The sequence below is a fragment of the Hippocampus bargibanti genome, linkage group LG08, assembly GCF_051943395.1.
Source record: "Hippocampus bargibanti isolate YZ-2025 linkage group LG08, ASM5194339v1, whole genome shotgun sequence".
NCBI classification, from domain to species: domain Eukaryota; kingdom Metazoa; phylum Chordata; class Actinopteri; order Syngnathiformes; family Syngnathidae; genus Hippocampus; species Hippocampus bargibanti.
The window spans coordinates 23,243,086-23,256,365 of NC_142741.1; the positions used below are offsets into that span (position 1 = coordinate 23,243,086).

General features: G+C 38.9%; 1 protein-coding gene and 1 long non-coding RNA gene across 2 annotated transcripts in view; both read left to right on the forward strand.

Moving 5' to 3' along the window:
• The first annotated feature begins 610 nt into the window (after positions 1–610).
• On the forward strand, positions 611–3,192 carry LOC148894840 (uncharacterized). Its single transcript, XR_016115883.1, has 3 exons — positions 611–884; positions 2,251–2,399; positions 2,475–3,192. It is a non-coding gene; the product is annotated as an uncharacterized LOC148894840 (long non-coding RNA).
• A 2,327-nt stretch (positions 3,193–5,519) lies between these two features.
• Positions 5,520–13,280, forward strand: part of LOC148894841 (vang-like protein 1) — a 73,846-nt gene continuing 66,085 nt past the window's right edge. The window contains exon 1 of the mRNA XM_089002395.1: positions 5,520–5,998. The gene's annotated coding sequence lies outside the window, so the exon portion shown is untranslated. The remainder of the gene's footprint in view (positions 5,999–13,280) is intronic.

Genomic DNA, 13,280 nt, shown 5'->3' on the forward strand with positions numbered 1-13,280 from the left:
TGCGCACGTACCTTGTGACCCACCCCCACAACTTGCATTCATCTCTCCATTTTGGATACCGCTTAGCTTGTCCATGATCGCGGTGTGCTGGAGCTGATCCCAGCTGACTTTGGTTGAAAGATAGAGCGTCAGTAAACTGAATCAAAAGAGCCAACGCACGTGATGAACACATGCAAGCTGAGGCAACGGAATTTCAAAAAGGTTGAGACAAAGGAAGACATTTGGTCACCACCAGTCTTTTGGATCAGTTGCACCTCAATTAGCCAAAACATTGGCACAATCTATTGCCCCTCCGTCTACCCTCCCCTGCCCGCCATCTTCAAATATGTGGTCTCCCATGGCGCTGCGGCTCGGTGCTAATCACTGTATTAACTGTTCAAAGTGACCCGTACGGATGGGTTAATCCTACATCTTTTTGCTATTTACGAACAATGAAATAGCTGCAGCTGTGACAACACCGACAACTGAAGGCAAATAAAGCTGGTAATTGATATGCGGCGGAGACTCAACACCACGGAGGGGGTGACGAGTAGACAGCGGAGCACAAATGGAACAATTCAGCTTTTGGAAATCTTTTCATAACCAAAAAAGGGCCTGGAGGGGAGGACAACCCTAGCCGTGTTTGCATTCGGTCAATTGTGAGGGTGAACGCCGAGACTGGGTGTCACACATACGCACGTTTCCCCTTGGCTTCCCCCCCATCATTAGCCATCGCACACCCTCTCCACACGGAAATGGCAGCTTCCCTCCCGCCATTCATCTCGCGCTGATTTGTTTTATTTCTCGGGAGCTGTTCTACAAACTCATTTGTCAAGCTCTGTGAAATGGTGCCTAGCAAAACAGCGAAGAGGAAACTCTCTTTGGTGGGCTGAAACGGATCAGAGGTACATCAGAGCCGTGTAACGACTAGAGCCAAACTCGACAATGGCGACGCACAGGTCTTTTTGCTTTCAAAATGTAAAGCGGACGGTCAAATGTAGTTCAACAACTACGTGCGTGTGCGTATGTGTCACATCATTCTCATAGTAAAAACTCAAGTAAGACCTTTCCGTTTCAGGGCTGTTCGGAAGAGCGAGATGAACACCAATTGTTCTTTGAATGACTTACATCCATTTTGACCTGAGGGTGTAACTTGTGTTCCTTTTTCCCGTGAGAGAATACACCCAGTAAGGCGATACTTGGCCAAACTATCAGCTATTCACAACCAAAAGTGAAAGCCGACAAGGTGCATCAAAATACATCAGCGTTTTTAATATACTCCTTTATTTTGTGAGTTATTTTACCTTAGTGGTTCTGATAAAAAAGCAATTAAAAAGTAATATGTGCTGATTACAGTCAAGTTTAAGTAATATGTGCTGACAACTTTTTTTTTCTTTTCTATAATATAGCTCAAGAAATTATACTACTACTAATAATAAGAATACATTTTATTTCTAAGGGCTTTTCAAAACTCAAGGACACTTAACAGTCACGGGAACTTTTTTTTACTAGTCAAGTAAAGATTTTGGTCACAGAAGACTTCCCTAACGTTGAAGAAGAAGGAAAAAGAGATTCTCAGACATTATATTGTATTATATTGTATGTGGAGATTCAAAATGTATTACAGGGTCACGATTTTCCCTTACTGTATGTAAGGTGAGGTTAACTCATTCACTGCCAGACGATGTGCAAAAATGTGTCGACTCCAGTGCCAGGGTGTTTGTCATTTTCACTCAAATTGCGGAACCCATACAATATTGAGTTTTAGGACTAAATAAACATTCAATGCAACGTTAGAAACCTTAGACCATCTTCTTCAGAAAAAAAAGAGTTAATTCCCAAGTTATATGAGTCTGGAGTTATCTAAGCTTGAAAAGGGGGCGGCTGTACAAAATCCAGTACAATACATACATACTGATTTATATAGCGCTTTAACAACAGATTGGCTTACAAACTTAATTGGTTCCCAGACAGAGTGTGTGAGGCGAAAGGTGTGTATCCCAAATATTAATTTCCCATAGGAAACCATTAAAATGAAAATAATCCATTCCAATGTCCCCATAAAACATAATTTACTACTCTCTAATTTTCTAAGCCTTAAAACTACACAAAATATACCTTATTTTATTTTATTATATATTAGATAAAAAACATTTTACATTATATTCTGTTCCAAGCATACGCAGTGTTTAAAACAATGTTTCGCCGATCTTGACAGCAGCTGCCCCTTACTTTTTGGCTGACACTTTTCAAATGTTTTATCGTCTTCAGTGGTTCCAGCCGAGCTGATGATGAGTTCACAGTCCCTCACCAAACGCTGGATGAATGGGGAGGTGTGTCGTCTAAACACTGAGCCGGCAGCTTTGGCAAGAAATGTGATGAACACACAGCACCCCTGTGTCGAAACCTTTAACGCTCAGGTGGGTCCATCCGCGCTATACAGTTACATTCTGAAAATCTGGAAAGGATTAAGAGTTTTTGCACTCTCCCAACAGTCACAGGATGATTTTACAAGGTCTTGAACCCGCACCCCCTTTCCCTGCTAACCCCCCACCCCACAACCCAATAAGATGGTTAAGGATCAGAGAAAACAGCAGGAATCTTTCTTCAACGAGTGAGGGTTGTCTTTGGAACACAATGTGTCTGTTTTGACTGGAGATGGGAGGGATTCACGTCTGCCGTGCCTACAGTCGCAACAGCTATTTTACTCACTCTTTCAAATAGCAAAAAAAAGTATTTCTTTTGCTCCCCTTTTTGATGCACAAAAATCAATGAGCCAAGAGTTTTATATATATACAGTATATATTATCTATATCTATCTATCTATCTATATCTATCTATCTATCTATCTATCTATCTATCTATCTATCTATCTGTCTGTCGGTCGGTCGGTCGGTCGGTCGGTCGGTCGGTCGGTCGGTCTGTCTGTCTGTCGGTGTGTCGGTCTGTCTGTCGGTCTGTGTCTATCTATCTATCTATCTATCTATCTATATCTATCTATCTATCTATCTATCTATCTATCTATCTATCTATCTATCTATCTATCTATCTATCTATCTATCTATCTATCTATCTATCTATCTCTCTCTCTCTCTCTCTCTCTCTCTCTCTCTCTCTCTATCTATCTATCTATCTATCTATCTATCTATCTATCTATCTATCTATCTATCTATCTATCTATCTATCTATCTATCTATCTATCTATCTATCTCTCTATCTCTCTATCTCTCTCTCTCTCTCTCTATCTATCTATCTATCTATCTATCTATCTATCTATCTATCTATCTATCTATCTATCTATCTATCTATCTATCTATCTATCTATCTATCTATCTATCTATCTATCTATCTATCTATCTATCTATCTATCTATCTATCTACCTACCCACCCACCTATATACCCATATACAGGATACCACAGTATGTGTGGTCAAATGAAAAAAAAGCCTAATCCGCACACACCCAAAAAATAAAAACAAGGCCAAAGAAAAAGCAAAACATACTTGTGAACTTGGTACTAAATTAAGGATTTGGGGTTTTGTGCAAGCTTAACACAAAAAAAAGAAAAGAAAAACACAGTGGTTGTCCTGAAGACTATACACAAAGACACAATAACAATTTGTGTACTGTATTTTGAATAAAGAATAGGAATTGTATCCAGAATGACAAGTGAATCATTTGTAAATCAAAATGGCAAAATGTGTGTCTGTGTCTCCACGGGTAATGTTTTTGAAACAACTCTTTAAAAACACATTACTGGTAGATGTGTACCCCAGAGAGTATTTTGCTTGTCTCGTGCAGATGTGTGCAAGCACCTTTGGTTCTTAGGGACCCATAAAGTGACCCATGTCATTTTTCAACATTTTTTTTTTGTTTTGTTTAAACACACTGCGAATACCTGAAAGCTGTGATTGTTTGGAAAATGGTATGAAAGAACATCAAATTAAGAACAGATTACAAAACCTCATTTGTTCAATTCATATTCTCTTTTATAAGAGTTTTGCGATCAATAATTTTATTGATATTTTTGAAGTGTAGATGTTCATCAGTTTTCAGTTATTGAATCCACTTCAACATCTGTCCAGGACATGTGTGCCTTACTTTGCGCCTGCGCAAAACCAGCTTTTCTTTATTTATTTTCCAAAACCTCTTTATGAGATTCCTTCCCAAGTCTTCATTATTAGCTCAAGAGTTTTTAATTGGCTTGAAGTGGGAGCAGAGCGACTCTTAAAGTCTGGATACGCGCCAGCAACAATAAATAAATTATAGCTTCACATGTATGCGTTTGCGTGTGTTAACTTCAAACACAGATGCTTTAAATTACTCCGCAACATTTCATCGGTCATACACACTCTCACTGAGGCATGAAGCCACGGTCCATTAATGGGTTTCATCCCCGGCCAATTAACCTCTCCTTTGCCCAAACGGACAGCCCCATTAAGAATGTCATTAAATTATATGAAGTAGCTGCAGGATAGAATATCTTCAGGTTGGATTTGAGTTTCCAGTGCTTGGCTGAGTCCAGAAACCAGAAAATCACAGTTCTAATCAGACACTTAGAAAATACATGGATTGAAATAATTCCCACGTGCTTTCACACATAAATATGGAGTCTTATTTTCACACTAAAGCCTGTCACCATCTGCCTGCCTAAGCAGTAAAAATAGCACATTTACATGTCCTGTTGGGTTGGAAAACATTTACATACAAAGAAGCATTAGCATGAATTGGCCATATAATGGAAATCTACTTCTCTCATTCCTGCACTGCCATTGTAAACTTCTGTCAAGAAGGCTGGAGGAAACCAATTTTGAAATGTTTCGCTCCTTAATTCTGTGAAACTCCTGTCCTCCATTTTGTTTTGTTTAAAATTGTGCTTCTAAAAAAAATACGGTAGTTCATTAAAGGACAACCGACACCATTTTTTTTTTGTTTCCTAACTGACATCAGAAAAACGTTTTATAGCATCTAAACTACCCAAAATACGCAGGCTGATATTTTTAGTCAAATGCAAAAAAAAACCTATAAAAATGACTTAAAGTGTCCAAAATCTGAAAAAAATTGAGCTGTGAATTGGGCATTTTCAAAAAGTCCCGCCCCCCAGTTCGTGACGTAATGCCAGGTCAAAGCACCTCGAGAATCAAAACAATGGCTTCAGATTCGGAGAATATGCTTTCTTGTTACTCATCCAGTTATGAATATGATTGAAATAGTTCTGAATAGGAAAGCATACATGTTTCAAATCGATTAAAGAAGGTCTTCCGGGTCATTTTGAGAGATCATAACTGATGTGTAGCGTCACAGAAAATGCAGAAGATGGCGCCAGAGCTCTGTTGCAAATGGGTTGATTTTTTCAGCTTATAATTTTTGTCAGCGAATATCAAATAGCTGTCTCGGTGCAACACACAACGTTTCACCATCACATTATTTATGTGTTTTCCTTCTAATTTCGCCATCAACACGGATCAACACGAAGTTTTCAGACCAAACAATATACCCAAAATGCATTGTGTGTCGCTTTCTCGGTCGGGGCGTTCCTTCAGTGACGTCACGTCAGGCATCGTCATCAACTCGAAAACAATAGCGTAAACGTAAAATATAGCTATATGCGGTGGAATCTTTGTAAAATACGCTCAGTAGAAGTCATTTGAAGCCATTTTACAAATTATGGACACAACTTGTCCGGAGACGTCGGTTGTCCTTTGTGTTGTGGAGATGCTGCTTTTCTCTTCTGTAAGCAAGTGGCTTATCAAGTGTTGAAAAATGATCATTTTTCAAGTTCCTTTTGTTCGCTGAAACACACAAAAAACTGACGCGATAACACAATTTCCTTAAAATTCAGTAGAAGTGATCATTTGAGAACAGCAACACTGCAAGAGGTGTATGAAATGAATGTGTTGCATATTGATATTGATATTTATATTTTTACAACCTTATTCAATCATTATTGATGATTATTGTTGAATGTACCCAGGGCCCATAGTGAATCACTCATTTCATCGACAGCATACCCCCAAGGGTAAAATACTTTGTTGTATTATTCTTTGTCTGGTGTGGAGAGTTATCTTTTAAATCAAATCATGCTTGCTTGCTTGATTTGTTTGTCTGCTATGATTTGTGTCCGTGACGCTGTATGTAGGGATGTGACAGTTTTTTTGAATAATAATTCATCACACATTTTCTAATATCATATTTAAGTGCGTTTAAATAGCTTTCAAATGGTGTGTGTTCTATTGTTCTCTGACAAATAAAAAGGAAATAATGGAATTTTTAATTTTCAAAATATGAGAGGATTTTCAGCCAGTAATTACAGTTAAAACAATGAAAATCTGTGACCGAGTTCTTTATTGCAGTTTAAACTATCATAACTTTCTTAATTTTTGGCAGATCTTAACAGGTAAAGTACCATTGGAAAGCTTTGGAAATTCTAAATAGGAACAGGAAACACAATAATAATATAATATAAATTAGCAAATATCAACGATCGAATGCATAAATCAAAAATGGCTATCACTGAATACCAGGAAAGAAAATTGTGAGCTCTAGAAATATATATGCTAATGCTTCTTTTTGCTTGAAACTTGGCAGTTATGGGGAAAAATATATATTGTACCACTTCTATTAGTTATAAAAATACAACTTACTTAACTTTAATAACTGTAGTGTTAGCAAACAGAGCGTAAACGTCAATAATTTTTTTCCCCCGTTTCTCGTTGTTGTATTCGGAAATTTCAAAAACCAGCACGGAGGGAAACGTGTAATACATCATCATAAGCGGCATAGCTTGGAAAATCCCACGAAAAACGGTTACGTACTTCACAAAAATGCAATGATACACGAATGCGAGTACAGAGTGCGCTCGGTTCACTGGACAGAAAGAATCGCGGTGGAACATAGGTCACTCTAGCGTTTGCCTACTGTATGTTTGCCGCTTTGCTTCACCGTACTTGCTGTTTGCAATTGGAGTAGTGTTTCAACAACGTGGGCAGAAATTATCAAGCTCGCCTTGTAATTGCAACGGTGTCCATGTTAATTCTGTTTTGTTGGAATGCTGCCATGTCATGTTTTTACGATTGCACTGGAAGGTTTGCATACCTGTCAACCGGCCGTATTCTGTACGATTTTTGCACATTTTTAGATGTGTACAGCATACAAGAAAGTTTGTACGGGAAACGCAAAAAAAATGTTAAATAGAATTTTGAGATATTTTCGATTCCGTTTTCGTCATGAAATATTAGCAGTAATGTTAATTATTGTCATGATCTGGTTGGCGACCAACGGGGGGCGCTGTCGGCCCCGCCTACACCTGCACAGTTGCTGGTCGTCCCGATCAGATTGGCGACCAGCGGGTAGCGACGTCAGCCCTGCCTGAAGCCTCGCAGGTGCTGGTCGTTTAATCATTGACACTTAAAAGGACACCCGGCACGACCATCCGGTGCCGGTTCATTGTTTGTTTGCTGCATGCATTGTGTATGTGTTTGTTTAACCTTGGCGGACTTTTACTTTTGGTCTTCTTTTGCTACTTTGTATTTTTTCCATTCAGATGATTTTGATGTTTTACATTTTGTTCCTGCTGACCTTTATTTTAATACAATTTGTCAAACAACCTCCTGCCTGCTTTTTGGGATCCGCACCCGCCATCACCACCTCGCAAACCGTGACAATTATAACAAATATTGCTACTCGTAAAAAGCGAAGTCGGCCACCGAGAAAACAAGTCCGTGCGAAAAGTCTCGAGAAGAAACAAAAGTTCCGGTGAAGTTGAATTTTATTTTGAAATCAGTTAAATTAAACATTTTACCGTTTTGTTTTGTTTTTTTTTTTTTTGCCGTAATATCATTCATATTTTTATAAACATTATACATCGTAAGAACACAAATTCCAAAGCCTTTGTTTACTTTGGGCATGAATATGAATTAAATGCCTCAAATTCCTACAAAGTTTTACATATAGAAACCTGAAGAAAGACATCACACACCAACAAACAACTTCACTTGAATGAAGCAAAAACAAAGGTTTTCAATGTGGGCGTGAATCAGTTTCCATAAAACAAAAAGACCAGTTTGAAGAAGTTGAGCCACGAGGTCAAAGCACCAGGCGGTGTCTGGTCTGCTTTTGAAAAAGGGTGACGGGGGCGGGGGGGAGATCACATGGGCTGAAGGGGTGAGGAAGTGGTGACCCTCACACAGTAGGAGCACTGGAAGGCCAGGAGGGCTTCACAGGGAGGAAAGAAGCTCGACAGCATAAGAAAGGCATCATCCGCACACCGCTCGACATGAGCACCACTGCTGGTGTTAAAGCTGCTGGTGAGATCGGCAATGCACCAAAATGACACTTTTCGAAAACACCTCAGGGGCATCAAAGAGGAAGGTATTTGTGTATAATACTTCCCCTTGAAGTCATTCCAAATGGGCAATATAGTAATGGGATGACAGCTATAGAATAGGAAATCAAACTCAACAAAAATCTGCATCCTGGTTGGATTGGATTGGATTTGCCTTTATTAGTCTCGGAGTGGAGAAATTTACATTTACATTTGGTTGATCCATACAATAAAATTGGCATGAAAACTTAAAGGACAACCGACATCACTTTTTTGTTTCCGAACTGACATCAGAAAAATATTTTATAGCATCTAAAATACCCAAAACACTCAGTATGATATTTTTAGTCAAATGCAAAACACCAATAAAAATGACTGAAAGTGTCCAAAATCTGCAAAAAAATGAACCCGGAAGTGTCCAGTTTCAGAAGGTCCCGCCCCCATGTTCGTGGCGTCACCCCAAGACTTGCTGGAGAATCAAAACAATGGCTTCAGATTCGGAGAATATGCTTTCTTGTTACTCATACAGTTGAATATGAATATGATTCAAATAGTTCTGAAGAGGAAAGCATACATGTTTGCAATCGATTAAATAATTTATTCCGTGCCATTTTGAGGCAATAGTGGGGAGGGGGGATGTAGCATTAAAAAAGAGGCAGAAAATGTAGACAAAGCTCTGTGTAAGGAATTAATCATCCCGTTTCCACAGGCTGATTAATTCCTTACACGGAGCTTTGTCGCCCTCTTCTGCCTCTTTTTGGTGCAACACGAAGTTTTGAGACCAAACAAGTAAAGCAAAATGCATTGACGCCATGAAAGGACTTCTACAATGTATCCTTTCTCGGTCAGGGGCGTTCCTTCCGTGACGTGACGTGAGGACTCGTCACCAACTCAAAAACAAGACTTCCGGAATAATCAGCGCGAGTCTTAAAACATAAAATATAGCTATATGCGAATCTTTGTAAAATACGTTCAGTAGAAGTCATTTGAAGAGATTTTACAAATTATGGACACAACTTGTCCGGAGACGTTGGTTGTCCTTTAAAATTCATCACAAAATATTCACTGTCTTGCCCAGCACTGTCTTCCTGTGAAGAGGCTTTGACAGGTACGTCTGCCTTTCAGGCAAGTCATTCTGCGTTCAAATCTTGACTCTGCTCACACTGCGTGGAGTTTGCATCTTCTCTCTGTGCTTGTGTTGTGTTTCTCCAGCTTCCGTTCACATTCCATAAAAAAACATGCATGTTTGGTTCATTGAAGATCATAAATCAAGGATGTCAAACTTGTTTTCATCATGGGCCACATTGTGGTATTAGTTGCCCTCAGGGAGTTGGTTATGACAGTGAAACCACATATCTTGGTTTTAAGGTCACAGCTTGGTTCACATTCTGGATACTAAGGGGGGGAAAAGCAAAAGAAAGACCCTACCTATCTATTGTGTTACATGGACGGATTATTTCATGTTTTGTAAATTTAAATTTAAAATTAAAATACGTCCAACATCTTCAATGTATATGTGCGTGTGTTTACATGCCTCATCAATGGTTTAGTCACTTTAGGCTGACAGTTTAATTTGCACTGTGCTTTATGATAATATTTTCCAAAAAGCCATACAATCAGTGAACAAGAAGAACCTTCGCTTCACTGTGTTTGTCTCCAGATTAGGTTTGTGGTTAGAATGTACGGTTAACTACACGTATGTGTTGTCCCTTATCACTGTCAAACCTGAGTTAGTTCAACTCAAAATATTTGAGGTCAATATTCGAAGTGATTGATTTAAAGGACAACCGACGCCTCCGGTCAAGTTGTGGCTATAATTTGTAAAATCACTTCAAATGACTTCTACTTAGCGTATTTTACAAAGATTCCACCGCATATAGCTATATTTTACGTGTTAAGACTTGTTTTTGAGTTGGTGACGATGCCGACCGTGACGTCACGGTAGGTATTATCACTGACCGAGAAAGCGACACAACGCATTTTGGGTAATTTGTTTGGTCTGAAAACTTCATGTTGATCCGTATTGATGGTGAAATTAGAAGGAAAACACATAAATAACGCGATGGAGAGTCGTTGCACAAAGACTCCTATTTGATACTAGTTTACACAAATTCCCAGGAGACACATCAGCCCATTTCCAACGGAGCTTGGGCGCCATCTCGTGCATTTTCTGGGACGCTACATTGGAGTCCAGATGCCTCATAATGAAACGGAAGGACTTCTTTAATCGATTGCAAACATTTATGCTTTCCGCTTCAGAACTATTTGAATCATATTCATAACTGGATGAGTAACAAGAAAGCATCTTCTCCGAATCTGAAGCCATTGTTTTGATTCTAGAGCAAGGCAAAGACGTCCTGGTGTGACGTCACGAACAAGGGGGCGGGACCTTCTGAAACTGGCCATTTCCAGGTTCATTTTGAAGTAGTTTTTGGACACTTTAAGTCATTTTGATTGGTGTTTTTCATTTGACTAAAAATATCAGCCTGCGTGTTTTGGGTATTTTAGATGCTATAAAACGTTTTTCTAATGTCACTTAGGAAACAAAAAAATGATGTCAGTTTTGCTTTAAATTGAATACAATAATTCCATTTTATTTCCCGACAAATCATTATTTCTATTTTGGTAACCAGAAAATCAAGTTTGACTTCATAAATTAATAGTTTCCAATTCAAAAAGGGATTTTTGTATAAATGCACACATTTGACATGAGGGAAAAAACTATAACGTATGGGTAATTTTGTAAATTCTACCTGTTATCTGACAAATGCAAAGTAAAAAGAGGCTATGCTTTTTTTCAATCACAAAAATGTATTCCGAAGTATTTTTCTCAACAAATTAGTGATTCTAACTGTTCTAGCTAAATGTTGTGAGCCTGAACTGCCCAACAGTCCTTGGGTTTCACATCTACGGAAGAGGATTAGGGCCATTGAAGAAAAAAAAATATGGTTGGCAAGATTCTGACTTTAATCTCAGAATTCTAATCCTCTTCCATAGTCATCTGTGCTCCAAATGACATACCGTATTTTCCGGCGCATAAGCCGCACCGTAGTATACAGCGCACCCTCAATGAATGCCATATTTTCAAATACAGTAAAGTCTCGTCATATCGATATTCTCGGGAGTCGGAAAAAATATCGATATAACCGGACTATCGATATATCCGATCCTGCGGCATGTAAATTTTCTCCTTGCGTTAAAGAAATAGTTACGTAATAAGCAGTACTATCGATATAACCGATATCGATGTAACGAGACTTTACTGTATATAAAAGTGTTCCAAATATAAGGCACACCACATTATATGGCGCCACAGTAGAAGCTGGGGTTACGCACAACTTCTTCTACAGGGGGAAATGGAGTCAGTGGCTAGTGACAGGAGTTACGAGACCTTTTGTGGCTCGTTATTATTTCATATACAAGGTGCAACTGCGTATATGGGGCAGGGTCATCTTTTGAAGAAAATCAAGACTCTTGGGAGCGCTTTATACAACTGGTCTCACACTGTAAGTCAGCTGGGAGAGGCTCCTACTCACTCATAAGTTATCATCATGAGCAAAGATATGATAGAAAGTGGATTAAAAACAATTGAGTCCAGCTGCTTAACAGACAATGCATGTGTGTCTAATTAGAAGCTTTTTCCATGACGCCATCAATGCACCTCATAGTCTTCTCAACAATCTTCTTTACTGGACTTTCCATCTGAAATGGGGGGCAGGGATATCCAAACTGCTGATTAGCGGAAAGACCGAAGCACTCTGGACAGGCACGATGATTACTAGGAGGTCGTCTGCGGGGTTATCGCATATCCTGAGGACAAAAGTGGCAGGGTGTTGACACTGTGAGGTTAAAGAAACACCGGGGAGTGTCTGGGCAAAGTCAATGTCACATAATTTTACAGACCTTAGAATTTTTATTCATTCCCCCCAAGATTGTACGCAATATTGATTGCCGTGATTTTTTTTAATTTGCAATATGATGATGGATGTTTGTGGTGATATCATAGTCATCAATTATTTTTAATTGTATTTAAAAACAAATCTCCCTGAATTCACTTGCAGATTTTAAACATATACAGTGATACCTTAGTTTACGAGCGCTTAACCTCCTGAACTTTTTGCCTTACGAACATTAAATTTGCGAGAATATAATCTTGGCATACCAACTAGTTTTCAGTGGATGAACAAAACCACACAGCTGGCGGACTAGTTTTGGGCAGATGAACAGCAAACCACACGGACGAACAGCGCCACGGTAGTTTCCGTCACCACCTTTCTTTGAGTGCAGATGTGGTTTGTTATCGAGTGGAGTGCTTTTGCTATTATGGGACCGAAAAAGACCCCAACACAGGCTCGTGTTAATCCGAAGAGAACACAAAAGAAAATTACGGTCGAGCAGAAGAAGGAAATCATCGAAAAACACGAACGAGGTGTGCGTTTGTGTGACTTAACGTCCCAGTACCAGTATGTTAAGTCAACCATTGTTACGTGTGGCTAAGGGTGTTTCTGTGTTGTCTAAGCAACGGTCTCAGGCAATAGAAGAAGTTGAAAAACTTCTGTTGATTTGGATTAACAAATAGCAGCTAGCTAGGGAGGTGAGTGAGGGTATTATTGCGGAGAAAGCGCGGCAACGTCACTCGGGGACCTGGGAACGGATTATTCTCAATTTTAATGGTTTCTTATGGGAAATAAATGTTTGGCAGACGAACTTTTTGCCTTACACACACTTTCTGGTAACCAATTAAGTTCGTAAACTGTGGGATCACTGTATTCACTTTATACCCCTATATATATATATATATATATATATATATATATATATATATATATATATATATATATATATATATACGAAAAATGTTTTCAAGTTGTATTGTCACAATAACCAATTCTTATGTGATGCAAAAAACAGTTTCCATGTAAAGAGAGTACGCATCTTTTTATGGAGAAAGAGTTAATCTTTTCACAATCTTATGAGG